Source organism: Cucumis melo, chromosome 5, assembly GCF_025177605.1.
Source record: "Cucumis melo cultivar AY chromosome 5, USDA_Cmelo_AY_1.0, whole genome shotgun sequence".
Lineage (NCBI taxonomy): Eukaryota > Viridiplantae > Streptophyta > Magnoliopsida > Cucurbitales > Cucurbitaceae > Cucumis > Cucumis melo.
The window spans coordinates 10,699,879-10,720,330 of NC_066861.1; the positions used below are offsets into that span (position 1 = coordinate 10,699,879).

Below are 20,452 nucleotides of genomic sequence, written 5' to 3' on the forward strand. Positions count from 1 at the left end.
AAGTCCCGAAAACACCATTTAAGGGGACACTTATCTAGTTATCCAGTCGAGAAGGAGTGAATTCCATCTTGTGTGATTACATTCCCAGCTCCCCATTCGGTCTTGTCCCCAAAATGATAAGCATATTGAGGCGAAAATTTGGCTACTATCACCCGTACAAATCAAAGGACAATCCCTTGTAAATAGGAGTTCATAATACACTCAGGATTAATACTAAGTTATCTAGGTCATCCTAATGAAATAGAAACCTAACTAGTTAATGGAGTTACATCTAGTGGTTACTATTTCGTGGTCTGATTTTATGCAAACTCATTACATATGATACCCTCACTCGTATGTCACCTACACGAACGCATTGGATAATTACGTTTGTATCAAATACAAAGTGAGTCGTATCCATAGTGTTACCAGGATAAGGTACCCAGCCTTATCCCTATACTGTAGGCCTTTTTAAGCTGTATCTTGAACATTAATCCTTGTATGTCTCTACATACTGTTCAAGACTCATCTAACAACTTAGGATTTTAGTTTATTAGATTTAGGTTATTAAGACAACACTAATAATATAATCAATAACACTTATTGAAATTATAACAATAACACTTTATTAATAACAGTCAATGAATTATATTTACTATCTACGAGTTTTAGGACATAAAACCCAATGCTCCTTATTTTCTACACCTCGGTCGCGCAGCAATCCTAACTTAGAAAACAACCTTCAGAGCTTCCTTTCCCTGCCTCAGTTCTTCAACTCTTTTACTCCTCGGGTTTGGCCTCACCAACCTAAGTGTGCACTCGCCATCCTGCTGAACTAAGTTTTGGGAGTTAAAGAGCGATGTGCTTACGAATTGGATCTTTAAAAGCAAGGTAGGATGACACGCCCCTCGCACCGCACAAGTTTACATAACAACCTTGTCTTTCCTCCTTTACTTGACTTTTACGCTAGAGATCCATCTTTTACTTGGCTTCGATCCATGCCTGAAAACCTGGGGAAGGGAAACTTAAAATGTAAGTCAAACGAACTTAGTGAGCGATAAGTTTGCAAATACCTTTTGGGGAATACACAACTTCAGATGTAGCAACAACAAGGTCAATTCACAAAACATAAGGTTCTCATCAAATCAAATCACAATCAATCAAACCACAATCGCAACAAGCACGATAAGTTCCACGTGCTTAAGACATCACACAATCCAAACTCATCATCTGGACCTAGGATTTTTCCCTCGCCTGGACCTGGGATTCACATTTAACCAGTGTCACACGAGTTACCTAGGATTTCCACATGTGTATCGCCATAATCTTTTCTCAAATCTGTGATTCACATTAAACCAGTGTCACATGCATCATTCCTCGCCTAGATCTAGGATTCACATTCCGCTAGCATCTAGCGTCAATAACACATCACTGCTTGCCTGACCTGGGATTCTTCCCTCCCCTGGACCTGGGATTCACTTTCAACCAATGTCGTGCAAGTTACCTAGGATTTCCACCAGCGTCTTGTTATAGGTCTCATCTTTCTCACATCATACAACCATTACAATCAGCAGACAAAAAGGTTAGCTTTCCAGCTTACTTTTCGTTCATAAAATCACAGTAGTAAATATCATGCAATAAGCATCAACAAAAGAATACTTTCAAACGATCATCAATAGAGTACATCTTTCATTTATCAAGATCATAAACACAATATTAATTATTTATGGAAATCATTTATAAGACATTTCTTCCACTGATGAAAGATTTACAAATATTTTGCTTATGAAAGTTACTAAAAACAAACATTTATTACAAAGATCTTTCACAAAAATACTTGTTTTATTTAAGGAGAATCACTCATGAAAATACTTAGCTTCAACTTCCTCCTTCTCTGCTTTCGGCTTTCTCTTCTCACCTAATGGTTCCCTCGACCAGTCATTCTACACTCAGAGCTTTCTCTTGTAATCTATCAAAGTGTTTAACATTTTTTAAAACTTCTTTTTCCTTCGGTCTTGGGCCCTCCTTCCACACTCAAGGGTCACTTCTATGCTTTACACGTGCCACTTTATAAATTTGTCGTGTCATGCAGCTAATCCAAACTCAACACGTCGATCAAATATCAACGATGATTAGGCGTTCCCTTGAGACGCCAACCATATCTCCTTAGAAAGCCAAACTCTTTAATCGCCTGACTCTTTCTATCACCCCAGGAAGCAACAGACATATACTTCCCACAGCGAGTTGTTTAGTCATTTTAATAGGACACCTACTTCTTCACTGCACTCTCTTAGGCTAGGTACTTCTTCCCGCATTACCACACTAAACGCCTAGCCCTTAGCATCCAATGCATGCTTCTTCCTTGCCAGCTATTCTTATCACGTTGCTTACCTTACGCAATAGAACTTAGACTCAAACATTTCTCTTCACTTCACCTTTTATCCTCCCGCAACCTTTCTAGTAGGATGTCTCATGCTTATATTTATCCGAAATAACTTTCCAGTAAGGCTTCCTTTCAATAGGACTTTCTTTTTTTGAATTAGGGCCTTGCATAATATTGCTTAAATTTTCCAATTTTCGACAAACAAGTTGAATAAGCTTGAGTTGTACGTAAGAAAAAGATAACCAGTGTCACACCCCCTCTCGGACTACCTGCTACCTTAGACCGAAAGGTGGCATGAAGTCGATGAACAACGCTTTTCTGTACCTGTATCTGTCGACTCTGCTTAAAACTTTCATGTGATGAACTTGCCAATCTAGTATATAAACTATTAAGATATGGCGTTGAAGCGGAGCCGGTCGTCGGACTCCTCCAAGCCGCGAAGCATTTACGTCGTCGAACGCCAAAGACCGATGTTCGTGGTCGCCCCGGTTCCAAGCTGACCCGACCCGAGATCCGCTTCCAATTCGAGCCGCGAGCCACAAGCAGATCCGAGTCGAGCCGCGAGCCACAAGCCGAGCCGAGCCGAGCCGTAAGCTGATTTAAGCCGAGCTGCGAGCCGAGCCACGAGCCGAGTCAAGCCGAAGACCGAGCCGAGCCGCGAGCCACAAGCCGAGCCGAGCCGAGCCGTAAGCTGACTTGAGCCGAGCTGCGAGCCGAGTTGAGCCGAGCCGAGCCGTGAGCCAAGGCCGAGCCGAGCCAAGCCGAGGGTGAGCCAAGCCGAGCCGAGCCACCTAAGCCATATTTCCCTCCCTTCACTTCGGGTCACGGTGAGTCTTCGGTAAGGATTGTTTTCGATGAATTCCTTAATGTTGCTACATCCGATTCGAGTTTGAATATTGGAATAAGATATTGTCCTACCTTTCATCCCTTGAAGGTATTAAGAAGTTGACGTATAAGTTCTCGGGTTCCGCGGCAGGCTTGTTTGGAGATAGCTTTCCTTTCCTTGGGTAAGTCAACGGATGTTGCTTAGGACCATTTAAAATGACTCCTACTAGTATCATCGATTAAAACCTTCGTGTTTTCGTTTAGGTGGATTCGTTGAGCGTGGACTCGATCGAGGGGCACAACCGAGAATCAGGTAAGGGTTTTCCTACTACTGGACCTCGGATCGAGGCTGGAAACGTAGTAATCCACAGGGGATTACACGTTAGTAACTGTACTGAATAAAAGTATGTGTGTTTGACTTTTAAGTATTTTTGCTATACTCTTGTCTGATGTAAAGGTAACGCGACCGCTAGTTGTAGCTTGTGTGCTATCGGGTGTAAGGAGTTGCTTTCGGATAGACCCCGATGCTGGATGTTCGGTATAGGGTGGTTATGTTAATGGGCTATGTTGTAGATTGGAATTTTATGTCGATGGACCCTGAAGTTTACGATTAGGTACGTGGTAGTCATTGGCCTGGACATTGATCACGGAGTATGGTCGGGGAAGGACGGTGAGTCCGATCTTGATTGATTAGTTGACTGGGTCTAGGGGTTGTTAATGGTGTGCGAATTGGAAATGCGTATAGCAACTGCGGGTGTAGTTGTTTAAACCTATACTATCTGACTGGCAAAGCCTATGGCGGAGCTGTAATATGAATGTTGTTGGGGTATGACTATTGTAGACGGTTTAGTATGGACTGAGAGGTAACGGTTAGCTTCATCTATGGGGTAGTGTGCCTTACGGATATGTGCATCCTTCGGGAGCACTAGACTGATACGTGCATCCTTCGGGAGCACTAGACTGATATGTGCATCCTTCGGGAGCACTAGACTGATATGTGCGTTCTACGGAACCACTAGACTGTTATGTAGGGTACCCCTAAATAGGAAGTTAACTGTTGTTCCCTAACGGGCCCAGTAGTGGGTCTCTTACTGGGTATGTTTATACTCACCCTTTACTCTTCTTAAACTTTTCAGGTAAGGGCACAGCGAGGGGCAGACCGACGAGAGGCAGGAAGGACGCGTGAAGGCCATATGGACGCGTCTGGTTTGCTTATTGCTTCCGCTGATGTATTTTGTTAGAATATTTGGTTTGTGATTTTGAACTGATGACCTGAGTTTTTATTTGAAACTTTTGTGACTGTGATTTAAAATAGGGCCCGAAACCTTTTTTGTAATATTTCTAACGTTTTAAGAAATCGTAACCGGTCCGTTATAAATTTTGTGTTGTGTGGTCGAGTCTTAGTACCGAGTAGTGACCTCAGCTTAGTCCGGAAAGTTGGGTCGTTACAGTTGGTATCAGAGCCTAAGTTTTAGGTTCTGTAGACTGACTTATAATGTGAGTCTGTGTTTTGTGTCCTTATGGCTAAAACGATCCTTGCCACTCGTCAGGTACGCTCTCATGAAATTATATGTATAACTCTATATGCATTACCTTACCTAAGTTAAACTGCAAAGTTAATTACCATTTATGACTAAAGGGATCATTGGTGGTTGTTAGGGAAATGCCGCCAAGGAGAGGTGCACGTAGGGGTGGCCGAGGAGGCCGAGGAAGGGGAGCAGGACGCGTTCAGCCTGAGGTGCAGCCTGTAGCCCAAGCCACTAACCCGGCTGCGCCAGTTACTCATGCGGATCTAGCTGCCGTGGAGCAGAGGTTTAGGGATTTGATTATGCAGATGCGGGAGCAGCAGCAGCCTGCCCCGCCAGCTCCAGCGCCAGCTCCAGCACCGGCTCCTGCTCCAGCTCCAGCTCCAGTACCAGTTACGCCCCAGGTTGTGCCGGATCAGTTGTCAGCAGAGGCTAAGCACCTGAGGGATTTTAGGAAGTATAATCCCACGACATTTGATGGGTCTTTGGAGGACCCCACCAGGGCTCAGCTGTGGTTATCGTCTTTGGAGACCATATTCCGATACATGAAGTGCCCTGAGGATCAGAAAGTTCAGTGTGCTGTTTTCATGTTGACTGACAGAGGTACTGCATGGTGGGAGACTACAGAGAGAATGCTAGGTGGTGATGTGAGTCAGATCACGTGGCAACAGTTCAAGGAGAGTTTCTATGCGAAATTCTTCTCTGCTAGTTTGAGAGATGCCAAGCGGCAGGAGTTCCTGAACTTAGAGCAGGGTGACATGACAGTGGAGCAGTATGATGCGGAGTTTGACATGTTATCCCGCTTCGCTCCCGAGATGATAGCGACCGAGGCGGCCAGAGTTGATAAGTTTGTTAGAGGCCTCCGACTGGACATTCAGGGTTTGGTTCGAGCTTTCCGACCCGCTACTCATGTCGATGCACTGCGCCTGGCAGTGGATCTCAGTTTACAGGAGAGGGCTAACTCGTCTAAGGTCGCTGGTAGAGGTTCAACATTGGGACAGAAGAGGAAGGCTGAGCAGCAGCCTGTTCCAGCGCCACAGCGGAACTTCAGATCAGGTGGTGAGTTTCGCCGCTTCCAACAGAAACCATTTGAGGCAGGGGAAGCTGCCAGAGGGAAGCCGTTGTGTACCACTTGTGGAAAGCATCATCTGGGCCATTGCTTATTCGGGACCAGGACTTGCTTTAAGTGTAAGCAAGAGGGTCATACAGCTGATAAATGCCCGTTGAGACTTACGGGGAACGCGCAGAATCAAGGAGCAGGTGCTCCACATCAGGGTAGGGTCTTTGCTACCAACAAGACTGAGGCTGAGAGGGCAGGCACGGTGGTGACAGGTACGCTTCCAGTATTGGGGCATTACGCCTTAGTTTTGTTTGATTCGGGATCGTCACATTCTTTTATCTCTTCCGCATTTGTGTTGCATGCCCGCTTAAAGGTAGAGACCTTACACCATGTTCTATCAGTATCTACTCCTTCCGGGGAGTGTATGTTGTCGAAGGAAAAGGTGAAAGCATGCCAGATTGAGATAGCAGGCCATGTGATTGAAGTAACGCTGTTAGTCCTGGATATGCTCGACTTTGATGTAATCCTGGGTATGGATTGGTTGGCCGCTGACCACGCCAGCATAGATTGTTCCCGTAAGGAGGTAACGTTTAACCCTCCCTCGATGGCCAGTTTTAAATTTAAGGGAGAAGGGTCAAGGTCGTTGCCTCAGGTAATCTCAGCCATCAGGGCCAATAAACTGCTCAGTCAGGGTACTTGGGGTATCTTAGCGAGCGTGGTGGATACTAGAGAGGTCGATGTATCCCTGTCATCAGAACCGGTGGTGAGGGACTATCCGGATGTCTTCCCTGAAGAACTTTCAGGGTTACCTCCTCACAGAGAGGTTGAGTTTGCCATAGAGTTGGAGCCGGGCACGGTTCCTATATCCAGAGCCTCTTACAGAATGGCCCCCGCAGAGCTGAAAGAACTGAAGGTGCAGTTGCAAGAATTGCTTGATAAGGGATTCATTCGACCGAGCGTGTCACCTTGGGGTGCGCCAGTTTTATTTGTTAAGAAGAAGGATGGATCGATGCGTCTATGCATTGACTATAGGGAGTTGAACAAGGTAACTGTAAAGAACAGATATCCCTTGCCCAGGATCGACGATCTATTTGACCAGTTACAGGGAGCCACAGTGTTCTCTAAGATTGATCTTCGGTCGGGATACCATCAGCTGAGGATTAAGGATGGTGATGTACCAAAGACAGCATTTCGTTCCAGATATGGACACTACGAATTTATTGTGATGTCTTTTGGTTTGACGAATGCTCCGGCAGTGTTTATGGACTTGATGAACAGAGTGTTTAGGGAGTTCCTAAATACTTTTGTGATCGTGTTTATTGATGATATCTTGATATACTCCAAGACGGAGGCCGAACATGAGAAGCATTTACGTATAGTTTTGCAAACACTTCGGGATAATAAGTTGTATGCAAAGTTCTCGAAATGCGAGTTTTGGCTGAAGCAGGTGTCCTTTCTAGGCCACGTGGTTTCTAAGGCTGGAGTCTCTGTGGATCCAGCTAAGATAGAGGCAGTCACCGGTTGGACCCGACCTTCCACAGTCAGTGAGGTTCATAGCTTTCTGGGTTTAGCAGGTTATTATCGACGGTTTGTGGAGAACTTTTCTCGTATAGCTACTCCTCTTACTCAGTTGACCAGGAAGGGAGCTCCTTTTGTTTGGAGCAAGGCATGTGACGACAGTTTCCAGAATCTTAAACAGAAGCTAGTTACCGCACCGGTTCTTACTGTACCTGATGGTTCTGGCAGTTTTGTGATTTATAGTGATGCTTCCAAGAAAGGTTTGGGTTGTGTTTTGATGCAACAGGGTAAGGTGGTCGCTTATGCGTCTCGTCAGTTGAAGAGTCATGAGCAGAACTACCCCACACATGATTTAGAGTTGGCAGCGGTGGTTTTTGCTTTGAAAATATGGAGGCATTATTTATATGGTGAAAAGATACAGATATTCACGGATCATAAGAGCTTGAAATACTTCTTTACTCAGAAAGAATTGAATATGAGACAGCGAAGATGGCTTGAGTTAGTGAAGCATTACGATTGTGAGATACTGTATCATCCAGGCAAGGCAAATGTGGTAGCTGATGCTCTTAGTAGAAAGGTATCACATTCAGCAGCACTTATTACCCGACAGGCCCCATTGCATCGGGATCTCGAGCGGGCAGAGATTGCAGTGTCAGTGGGGGCAGTCACTATGCAGTTAGCCCAGTTGACGGTACAGCCGACTTTGAGGCAAAGGATCATTGATGCTCAGGGTAACGATCCTTATTTGGTTGAGAAACGTGGCCTAGCAGAGGCAGGGCAAGCGGTTGAGTTCTCCATATCCTCTGATGGTGGACTTGTGTTTGAGAGACGCCTCTGTGTGCCGTCAGATAGTGCTGTTAAGACAGAATTATTATCTGAGGCTCACAGTTCCCCATTTTCCATGCACCCAGGTAGTACGAAGATGTATCAGGACCTGAAGCGGGTCTATTGGTGGCGTAACATGAAGAGGGAGGTATCAGAATTTGTTAGTAGATGCTTGGTGTGTCAGCAGGTTAAGGCACCAAGGCAGAAACCAGCGGGTTTATTACAACCCTTGAGCATACCGGAATGAAAGTGGGAAAACGTGTCCATGGATTTCATTACAGGACTGCCGAGAACTCTGAGGGGTTTTACAGTGATTTGGGTTGTGGTGGATAGACTTACTAAATCAGCGCACTTCGTTCCGGGTAAATCCACCTATACTGCTAGTAAGTGGGCACAGCTGTACATGTCGGAGATAGTGAGATTACATGGAGTGCCAGTGTCGATTGTTTCTGTTAGAGATGTCCGTTTCACTTCCAAATTCTGGAAGGGTTTGCAGACTGCTATGGGCACGAGGTTAGACTTTAGTACAGCTTTCCATCCACAGACTGACGGTCAGACTGAGCGTCTGAACCAAGTTTTAGAGGATATGTTGCGAGCGTGTGCATTGGAATTTCAAGGTAGCTGGGACTCCCACTTGCATTTGATGGAATTTGCTTATAATAACAGTTATCAGGCTACTATTGGCATGGCACCATTTAAGGCCTTGTACGGCAAATGTTGTAGATCCCCGGTTTGCTGGGGTGAGGTGGGTGAGCAGAGATTGATGGGTCCTGAGTTAGTTCAGTCTACTAACGAAGCGATACAGAAGATTAGATCACGCATGCATACTGCTCAGAGTAGGCAGAAGAGTTATGCAGATGTGAGGCAGAAGGATCTCGAATTTGAGGTAGGGGACAAGGTGTTCTTAAAGGTAGCACCTATGAGAGGTGTCTTACGATTTGAAAGGAGGGGAAAGCTGAGTCCCCGTTTTGTTGGGCCATTTGAGATTCTGGAACGGATTGGCCCTGTAGCTTACCGCTTGGCGTTGCCACCGTCACTCTCGACAGTTCATGATGTGTTTCATGTTTCTATGTTGAGGAAGTACGTGCCAGATCCATCCCATGTAGTGGATTACGAGCCACTAGAGATTGATGAAAACTTGAGCTATACTGAACAACCCGTTGAGGTGCTGGCTAGAGAGGTGAAAACGTTGAGGAATAAAGAAATCCCTTTGGTTAAAGTCTTATGGCGGAATCACCGGGTAGAAGAGGCTACATGGGAGCGAGAAGATGACATGAGGTCCCGTTACCCCGAACTGTTCGAGGAATAAAACTTTCGAGGACGAAAGTTCCCTAAGGAGGGAAGAATGTAACGCCCCGAATTTCGAGGTAAAATTTTAGCATTTTATGTGAATTTTTTTCGGAAATTTAAGATTTTGTAAAAATGATAAAATAATAATATAATATTAGGTATTATTATCACTATAATTTCATGTTAATACTCTCATTATTATTTAGTATTAGTATTAATATTATTATTTAATATTATTATAATTATTTAATATAAATATTTTATTATAATAATTATTATTATTATTTAAAATATACATATATATATATATAAAATTTTATAAATTTTTTTAAAAAAACCCTAGACGCGCGCGCCGCCCCCCCCCCCCCCCTCAAGTTCTTCTTCTCCCTTCCCTGACGGTCTTCTCCTTCTTCTTCATTCTCTTCTCCATCCGACAGCGCCACCACCATTCTCTTCAATCTTCTCCTTCCTTTCCGACAGCGCCAGCATCGCCTCCTTCGTCTCCGTCGTCGGAATCTCACCGCTCTAGCCTTCGTCTGCCGCGGCCATCCATTTCCGAACTCCCCCTCGACCTCACGCACCCGGACGCCGCCTTGCGTCCTTCATTCCACCGTGTCCGCCGACGCCCTGTCACTCTCCGCCGCGTTGAAGCGGAGCCGGTCGTCGGACTCCTCCAAGCCGCGAAGCATTTACGTCGTCGAACGCCGAAGACCGATGTTTGTGGTCGCCCCGGTTCCAAGCTGACCCGACCCGAGACCCGCTTCCAGTCCGAGCCACGAGCCACAAGCAGATCCGAGCCGAGCCGCGAGCCACAAGCCAAGCCGAGCCGAGCCGTAAGCTGACTTGAGCCGAGCTGCGAGCCGAGCCGCGAGCCAAGCCGCGAGCCGAGTCAAGCCGAAGACCGAGCCGAGCCGCGAGCCACAAGCCGAGCCGAGCCGAGCCGTAAGCTGACTTGAGCCGAGCTGCGAGCCGAGCCGCAAGTCGAGTTGAGCCGAGTTGAGCCGAGCCGAGCCGTGAGCCGAGCCGTGAGCCAAGGCCGAGCCAAGCCAAGCCGAGGGTGAGCCAAGCCAAGCCGAGGGTGAGCCAAGCCGAGCCGAGCCACCTAAGCCATATTTTCCTCCCTTCACTTCGGGCCACGGTGAGTCTTCGGTAAGGATTGTTTTCGATGAATTCCTTAATGTTGCTACATCCGATTCGAGTTTGAATATTGGAATAAGATATGGTCCTACCTTTCATCCCTTGAAGGTATTAAGGAGTTGACGTATAAGTTCTCGGGTTCCGCGGCAGGCTTGTTTGGAGATAGCTTTCCTTTCCTTGGGTAAGTCAACGGATGTTGCTTAGGACCATTTAAAATGACTCCTACTAGTATCATCGATTAAAACCTTCGTGTTTTCGTTTAGGTGGATTCGTTGAGCGTGGACTCGATCGAGGGGCATAACCGAGAATTATGTAAGGTTTTTCCTACTACTGGACCTCGGATCGAGGCTGGAAACGTAGTAATCCACAGGGGATTACACGTTAGTAACTGTACTGAATAAAAGTATGTGTGTTTGACTTTTAAGTATTTTTCCTATACTCTTGTCTGATGTAAAGGTAACGCGACCGCTAGTTGTAGCTTGTGTGCTATCGGGTGTAAGGAGTTGCTTTCGGCTAGACCCCGATGCTGGATGTTCGGTATAGGGTGGTTATGTTAATGGGCTATGTTGTAGATTGGAATTTTATGTCGATGGACCCTGAAGTTTACGATTAGGTACGTGGTAGTCATTGGCCTAGACATTGATCACGGAGTTTGGTCGGGGAAGGACGGTTAGTCCGATCTTGATTGATTAGTTGAATGGGTCTAGGGGTTGTTAATGGTGTGCGAATTGGAAATGCGTATAGCAACTGCGGGTGTAGTTGTTTAAACCTATACTATCTGACTGGCAAAGCCTATGGGGGAGCTGTAATATGAATGTTGTTGAGGTATGACTGTTGTAGACGGTTTAGTATGGACTGAGAGGTAATGGTTAGCTTCATCTATGGGGTAGTGTGCCTTACGGATATGTGCATCCTTCGGAAGCACTAGACTGATACGTGCATCCTTCGGGAGCACTAGACTGATGCGTGCATCCTTCGGGAGCACTAGACTGATATGTGCATCCTTCGGGAGCACTAGACTGATATGTGCATTCTACGGAACCACTAGACTGTTATGTAGGGTACCCCTAAATAGGAAGTTAACTGTTGTTCCCTAACGGGCCCAGTAGTGGGTCTCTTACTGGGTATGTTTATACTCACCCTTTACTCTTCTTAAACTTTTTAGGTAAGGGCACAGCGAGGGGCAGACCGACGAGAGGCAGGAAGGACGCGTAAAGGCCATATGGACGCGTCTGGTTTTCTTATTGCTTCCGCTGATGTATTTTGTTAGAATATTTGGTTTGTGATTTTGAACTGATGACCTGAGTTTTTATTTGAAACTTTTGTGACTGTGATTTAAAATAGGGCCCGAAACCGTTTTTGTAATATTTCTAACGTTTTAAGAAATCGTAACCGGTCCGTTATAAATTTTGTGTTGTGTGGTCGAGTCTTAGTACCGAGTAGTGACCTCAGCTTAGTCCGGAAAATTGGGTCGTTACAAGATCCTTGGTCTATAAGCTCGGTTTAATTCTTCTCGGCCTGCCAACAACCCAACCGAGTATTAGAACTCTAAACATTCTGGTTTTCTAAAGATATACATAACATGTCGCACCAAATATGACGCTTACGAAAACAAAGCTTAAGAAATAAAATCCTATTTCAACAACTCTCTGAAATTTCCAGATTTCTAACATGAACTTTAAATGACTATAACTTTCTCAATACTTAACCAAAATGAGTGTTATTTATATTAAAATCTTCATTCTGAGATTCTCTAAAACTTACCTGAAGACATGTAAATCTGATTCCCCGTGCATAAACTCAGATAACCCTCGAAACAGAACCACTTCCAGAATCGCGCGCACACGACCTCTTTAACTTGTCCCTACAATTTAACTGATTTTTAGTCATTTTTGGTTCACAATTTCTTCATGAAAGTTGTAGTAAATTGAATAAGCTTTCCAACCATACCAAATAGAGATTCTAACTCCATTGGTACACTCTGAAATACAAGAAGAACCAGAGACCTCCTGATTTCGAGTGAAAACCAACTGCCCTGTTTTCTTCATCAAAAAGCACCCAATGAATATCCGAATTTGTTCCAACTTTCTTCATAAAATTTGTTTGAAAATGAGTTAACTTTCAGTAAATGTAAACTTCACCTCTTAATTTCTTTTGAAGAGTTCAAACCGAATTAAAAACCAGTTATGTGCAGAATGAACTAAAATTCAGCCATGGATACACTTTGCTTGAGTTCTCCTCTTCGTCAACCTCACAAATTCTAGTAAAATTCCTCTTTTTCTTCCAAATCTCTCTTAAATGTTCTCTGAAAATTGAAGAAAGAAAAGAATGGAAGTTGGATGTCTTCAAAATGTTTGGCGGTGAAGGGAAGAGAAGAAGAAGAAGAAAAGAAAAAATGAAATTTTCTTCTCTTTTTCTTCCTTTTATCCTTTCTTTTCTTTCTTTTCTTTAATTTATTTAATAAAACTATTTAATATATAAATATATATATAGAACTTAGCTTACCTTTTCTTCTGAAACGAATAACACCTCGCCATGGAGATAATTTCAAGAAAACTTTATCTCCAACTTGGAATTCTAGGTTTCTTCATCGCTTATCCGCATAACTTTTTTGTCGATCTTGGGCTATCCTCATATTTTCTCTGATCAACTTAATATTATTTGTCGTAATCTGAACCAACTCAGGACCTACTAACTTTCGCTCTTCCACTTCATTCCAGCACACAGGAGTTCTGCATGGTCTCCTGTATAAGGCTTCATATGGTGCCATACCGATACTAGACTAATAGCTATTATTATAAGCAAACTCCATAAGTGGCAAGTGGGTATCCCAACTTCCTTTAAATTGAAGGACACATGCTCTCAACATGTCCTCTAAAGTTTGGATGGTCCTCTCGGACTGACTATCTGTTTGGGGATGAAATGATGTACCATCCTTTTGAAGAGTTCAAACCGAATTAGAAACCAGTGATGTGCAGAATGAACTAAAATTCAGCCATGGATACACTTTGCTTGAGTTCTCCTCCTCTTCTTCAACCTCAAAATTCTAGTAAAATTCCTCTTCTTCTTCCAAAATCTCTCTTAAATGTTCTCTGCAAATTGAAGAAAGAAAAGAATGGAAATTGGATGTCTACAAAATGTTTGGCGGTGAAGGGAAGAGAAAAAGAAGAAGAAGAAGAAAAGAAAAAAATGAAATTTTCTTCTCTTTTTCTTCTTTTTATCCTTTCTTTTCTTTCTTTTCTTTAATTTATTTAATAAAACTATTTAATATATAAATATATATATACACTTAATTTCTATTTTTTTTCCACATTTAAAGAAATTAAACCAAGAAAATATCGGGTTTACAAGCAGGCATGCTTGAATGTTTTCATAAGATATTATGAGTTTTCTATTGACTACATGACTAAGATATTGATGTGCTCGAGGTTGTATGGTAATATGTCTACATAGGTTATATTATGTTGTTGACGTGGAACTGTACTCCGTGACAATGATGTTGTCAGGGGTGTTGGGTAAGCTCCACCACGACAAAGACGATGGTATAGTGATGACAATGCCTACTACATCGTAGAGCTAGTGAACATTGGTTGTACAGGGCATTCCTTACATAATGTAGAGATGTCATGTTAGTTGAATGTTTGCTTTGTTTCCAGTAGGGCGGTCATTGTCTATATCGAGTGATCTCTACCACTAGAGTCAGGTGGAAACTACAACTCATCAAGGCTATCATTGTCTGTATCGAGTAATCTAGTGGTTAGATGAGTTGAAAGTCACTCATTTTGACCACCATCGTTTGTGTCGAGTCTCTCCACCACAACTGGGTTAGATGAGTTACTGGTTTCTAATAGCAAATGAGTTAAAGTAAAGAGAAAATAAATAAAAGTTTATGTTTAAAGATTATTTACGAATGTGAATGTCTTATCAAAATTGGGAAATAAAGTTTAAGCTAAAGTTTACTTAAGTTTTCTTATATTCATCGCTCATTGGGCTTTTCTAGCTCACTCTTTCAAAATTTTCATTTCCCAGATATGATCGTGGTCCCAAAGCTGAGCTTACAACTGCTAAAGGTTCAGTTTATCCATTAGGTTCATGTGGCTATTGTCTATGGAGGATGTGTAATATGTTTAGTAGCGTGGTACAAGATTGGTTATAATATTGTGTTTGTAACTAGAATTTGTATTGTTAAATATAGTGTATTATCAGGTATCGCTCTAAAGGCCGAAGATTTTGCATGAATAGTAACTTTTATTTGAGTTTCAGTTTAGTATGTCAATATGTGTCATCAGAGAGAGTTGACATATATTGGCTTCACACCTCATCTTACAACTAGAGATGGTCCTAGGGAGGGGGTGTGACATTTTTTATGTTCCTTTGCATCTTTTGAACATTGAGAACAATGGCTTTTTCTTTTAAGTTGGAAGTTAGTGGGTATATATATATATTTTGCTTAGGGTCCTTGAGCACTCTGCTTGGACAATGCTCTTGTGTGCTTGCTTATTTGCTTGTACCATTTTCTTGTACCTTATGATGACTTGTCGATGGTACACTCTTAGAGTCGAGCATGTGTGAAGCAATGTATGATGAAAACAAGTATGATTTTTTAGTACATTTTTAAAATTTTTTCATTCACCTCTTAACCACACTTGAATTTTTCACCAATCCATCCTAAGTCTTGCATGTTTAAAGTAGCGTTGTTGTTCCATATTTTTGTTTTCACCCCAAAAAGCCCAAGTGATAATCATTAAAGGACTGAAGCACAATTTAGCATTTACATAAACTTTGGTTTTATAATGCAGAGCTCGTTAATAGCATAAGTTGTTAAATTTATATTTAAATTTAATATTATTTTTAATATGGCCTAATTGCATTATATATTATTTAGGGACGACAAGAAGAATAGCAAAATCTAAGGTTTACTTTGGATAAATGACAAATTTATTTTGAAATTGTCAAAATAGCAAAACAGTTAATTTCCACATAATAAATGGGATAACTATGCCTTAAATGCCCCTACCTACTTTACAATATAGACTCCTAAATACAATAGTAAGAAAAATTACAAATATTCTGTAACTAATACGTACTATGCACTCCCTTCAATTTTCTAATTTTCCCTCCGAAAAAAATAGACCATCTTCTATAAAGGCCTTCCGGCGCATTTGTTCTTCTGTTTTTTAAAGGTTTTCCGACGCATTTCCACCGTAGCTTTCTCTTCCGTTTTTCCACTGTCGCTTTCTCTTCCGTCGCTTTTCCACCATCAGTTTCTCTCTCGTCGCTTTTCCACCGTCTGCACGCCCTTCCTTTTTTAATCGATTTGCACCACCCAAAGTATCGATGAGTTGTTTCATTTCACGCTTCTGTTGCTTCTTCAACCTTTGGATTTTTCCTCTGTTTTCTGCATGTATCAGTAGAAAATACCGAGTTCTCAAAATTTTCTTCAAATTTTCTCCGGTTCTAACATTCTTCAAATTTTCAAATGGTTTTCCACCTGCATTTGTTTTCCACCCGCACCGTCGCTTTCCACCTTCTTCTTTTAGTACAAATTTTCGTTTCCCTTAATTTTGGTTGATTGTCTTCGAGTGAATCTTCTATTTTTGTTTCCCTTAATTCCTGTTGGTTGGCAAAATTAAAGATAGATCACATTTTATTTGGCATGATTTTAGGGAGGGTTGGGATTTGATTCTAAACTTAAGTATTTCCATTATACTTCCCATAATTTTAGGGAATGGTTGAAATTTGAATTTGAATTTTACTTGAGATTTGAAGTATGAATCTTTTAAATGATTTTTCGTTACTTTTTTAATGTTTTTGTAAATAGTTAATTATTGCATCATCTTTATCATTATTTTAGGAAATATTCATTGCATTAAAATTTTAGGACGTATTCATTACGTTAATAGTTAAAGTTTGAATATATAATTATTGAAGGTAAAAATCGGAATAATTAGGGGATATTGAAACCAATTGAATATGTTTAGAGATCTTTGAAAGAATATAATAATTTTTTGATTTAGTTAATAATTATCATAAGTGGGTGTGTTCACAAATATACTGTAATCGGTTTGCACCACCCAAAGTATCGGTGAGTTGTTTCGTTTCACGCTTCTGTTCCTTCTTCAACCTTTGGATTTTTCCTCTGTTTTCTGTATGTATCGGTAAAAAATACCAAGTTCTCAAAATTTTCTTTAAATTTTCTCTTGTTCTAACATTCTTTAAATTTTCAAATGGCTTTCCACCCGCATTTGTTTTCCACTCGCACCGTCGCTTTCCACCTTCTTCTTTTAGTACAAATTTTTGTTTTTCTTAATTTCGGTTGATTGTATTTTGGTGAATCTTCTATTTTTGTTTCCCTTAATTCCGGTTGGTTGGCAAAATTAAAGATAGATCACATTTTATTTGGCATGATTTTAGGGAGCGTTGGGATTTGATTCTAAACTTAAGTATTTCCATTATATTTGCCATAATTTTAGGGAATGGTTGGAATTTGAATTTGAATTTTACTTTATATTTGAAATTTGAATCTTTTAAATGATTTTTTTGTTACTTTTTTAATGTTTTTGTTAATAGTTAATTATTGCATCATCTTTATCATTATTTTAGAAATTATTCATTACATTAAAAATTTTAGGACGTATTCATTGCATTAATAGCTAAAGTTTGAATATATAATTATTGAAGGTAAAAATCGAAATAATTAGGAGATATTGAAACAAATTTGAAACAAATTGAATATGTTTAGGGATCTTTGAAAGAATATAATAATTTTTTGATTTAATTAATAATTATCATAAGTGGGTGTGTTCACAAATAGACTGTAATCGGATATGTGATATTTTATTTGATTTTCCGATCTTCTTAAATATACTGTATTTGAATCTGGACAGTTCTCATCTGTTGAGGGGTAATTTCGGACCAAAAAAGTGGAAAACTATTTCAGCCAGTTAGTTTTGCCATAAATAAAAAAAATAATAACTGTTTGCTATTTTTTCTAATTTTTATTCTTATATTTGCCATTTCAAAGCCTTGATTGAGAACTTATAATTTTACATGGATGATTAATGATTTGTTTTTATGTTTCCGCTACATGTTTTTTTAAATTCAAATCAAGATTCTTTAATTATTGATTATCATTTGAATTAAAGATTCTTTGATTAAAGATTATGAATTTGGGAATTTGATTTTATATTGAAAGCCGGAAGAAGGAAAGAAAATTTTAGAAGTTTAAATCGAATTTCTCATTACCGGCTGCAATCAATTTTGTGTTTGTCAAATTAGTGAGGAAACTTTGTGATTACAATTTATTTACTGTTTCCTCGAGCTTTTAAATCTCCTCCGACAAGCTTTTTGATCCACCGTCCGCCATAAAGTATGTGGAAGGTCAATTATTAATGATTAAAGTTTCTCATTAAAATTAATAATTAAAGAATTAAGATATTGAATTTTAATATAAATTTCAATTATTTTTGAAGGAATAAGTAATTTAAATCAATTTTCTAATCCATAATTAAAGGAATTAAAATCTAATGAAGGTTAGGATATTGTCGAAAATCTAATTCATTCTAAATTTAATATAGTTTTTAGATTTTGATGATTTTCGAAAAATTGCTATATTTAATATGCATATATTTAGTTTATGTTGAAGTTGATGATCATATGTTAATTATATTTTATGTGTTATGTTTAATGTACCCACTTATCTTTAAAAATTAAATTAAACAATTAGATTTTGGAGGATAATGTATGAATGTATAAAGTTTTTATGAAATTATTTTATCTAAGTGCAAATTATGAGATAAATAACTTGGAATTATGTTATTTGATATCTATATGTTAGGAATAATTTGTTAGTCACCAAAGTGACTAAATTAATAAGTTTTATAGATGTTCCATTGATAGTGTTTTGCAAATTAAGGAAATAATTATTTTTTATTATTTTAATATGATATTTTATATTATGAATAATTTGTTAGTCACCAAAGTGGCTAAATTAGTAAGTTCAATAGATATCAAATTAAGGTTAAACTCAATTACTCATATTTATGTGATGATGATGAATTATATTATATTATGAAACATAAAGATGTTATTACGAGTATATTGATTTTCATTATTATAAAACAATTAAATTGCCCAAAGGTAATTAGTAGTTTTATAATTTTGAATCTTATTGTGGTTAATTGGAATTGTTTTATCATGATGCCTATGTTATGAACAATTTGTTAGTCACCAATGTGGCCAAATTGGTAGATCTTTAAACATCAAATTAAAGTTGATTCAATTACTCATGTCCATTTGATGCTAACGAATGAGATAATATTATGAAACATTAATGATTTGTCATGAGTATATTGATTTTCATTATTATAGAACATTTAATTTGCCCAAAGGTAATAAGCAGTTTTACAATTTTGAATCTTATTGTGGTTAATTAAGGTGTTTGGTTAGATATTATTAGTATATCCAAAGATAGCTAATGTATCTAATTTGAGCATTTAAATTACCAATTATATGAAACTAAATCTAGCATCAGTTAAGTGTAAATGTTGTACATTGTTGTGTCTTCTAAATAAGAATTTTAATGTATAAATTAATTATTATTTAATATTATCTGAAAATATGTCGGTATCTTTAAGTTTATTTCTCAAAGTAACAATATATAAGCATATTTATTTTGTAATTGCAGCATCTGCTCCTATTTCTCTTTATTTGCATGCTACATTTATAATAAAATTTAATGGACTCAATTTCTATGATTGGTGCGAACAAATCCTATTCCATCTTGGAGTTTTGGATCTTGATTTAGCACTTTTAAGTGAAAAACCTGCTGCAATTACTTCTGCTAGCAATGATGAGGATAAATTTTTCTATAAAGCTTGAGAAAGATCAAATAGATTAAGCTTAATGTTTATGCGAATGACTGTAGCAAACAATATTAAGTCCACAATTAAGAAAACTGAAGATGCTAAGGAATTTATGAAATATGTAGAAAAAGGTTATCAGTCAGAGTCGGTTGATAAGTCACTTGCTGGAACACTTATGAGTACTTTAACCAACATCAAGTTTTGATGGTTCTTGTACTATACATGAAGGTATCCTTGAAATGACGAACTTGGCAGCAAGATTAAAGACCAAGTGAATGGAAGTTAATGAAAATTTTTTGGTAACGTTTATCCATAATTCCTTACCTTTATAGTATAGTCCATTTCACATGAACTATAACACTCTGAAAGAAATGTAGGTCACAAAGGAGCTAGAAAGAAACGTGGAAAAAAGGAAGCGAGGCTTAAAAAGCCAGTAATTTACTCTGCCAATCTCATGGGTCATAAAGGAGCTGGAAAGAAACGTGAATTAAAGAATGGAAAGGGCAATCATGGACAATTAAAGGTAAAACAATCATCTACCCCAATCCACAAAAAGGGACAAATTAAGGATAAGTGTCATTTTTGCAACAAACCTGGGCTCTATTAGAAAGATTGTCTAAAACGTAAGGCATGGTTCGAGAATAAAGGTAAGGATAATTCTTTAGTATATTTCAAATCAAACTTAACTGAAGTTCCTTATAATACATGGTGGATTTATTCTAGTTGTACCATTCATGTTTTCAATACGATGTAGGAATTCCTTACGACCCGAACCATAAACCCAAATGAGAGATTCATTTTTATGGGAAACAGAGTCAAAGTTCCAGTTGAAGCTGTGGGAACCTACCATTAACTTTAGACACTGAACATCATTTAGACTTTTTTTATACCTTTTATGTCCCTTCTATTTCTCGTAATTTGATTTCCTTGTCAAAACTTGATACTTCAGGTTATTACTTTAAATTTGAGAATGAGTGTTTTAGTTTATTCAAACATAACATTTTTATTGGTTTTGGTATTCTTTGTAATGGCTTGTATAAATTAA

The 20,452-nt window shown here is 39.5% G+C and overlaps 1 long non-coding RNA gene across 2 annotated transcripts; it reads right to left on the minus strand.

The window, feature by feature from the left end:
* Positions 1-564: 564 nt before the first annotated feature.
* LOC127149453 (uncharacterized) lies at positions 565-13,701 on the minus strand. 2 transcript variants are annotated; one of them, XR_007821057.1, is made up of 5 exons: positions 13,581-13,701; positions 12,685-12,793; positions 12,494-12,578; positions 12,308-12,407; positions 565-2,692 (listed from the first exon to the last, which is right to left on the minus strand). It is a non-coding gene; the product is annotated as an uncharacterized LOC127149453 (long non-coding RNA). The 2 variants fall into 2 exon arrangements; XR_007821056.1 differs by lacking the exon at positions 565-2,692 and adding an exon at positions 12,021-12,061.
* Between the last annotated feature and the right edge of the window lie 6,751 nt (positions 13,702-20,452).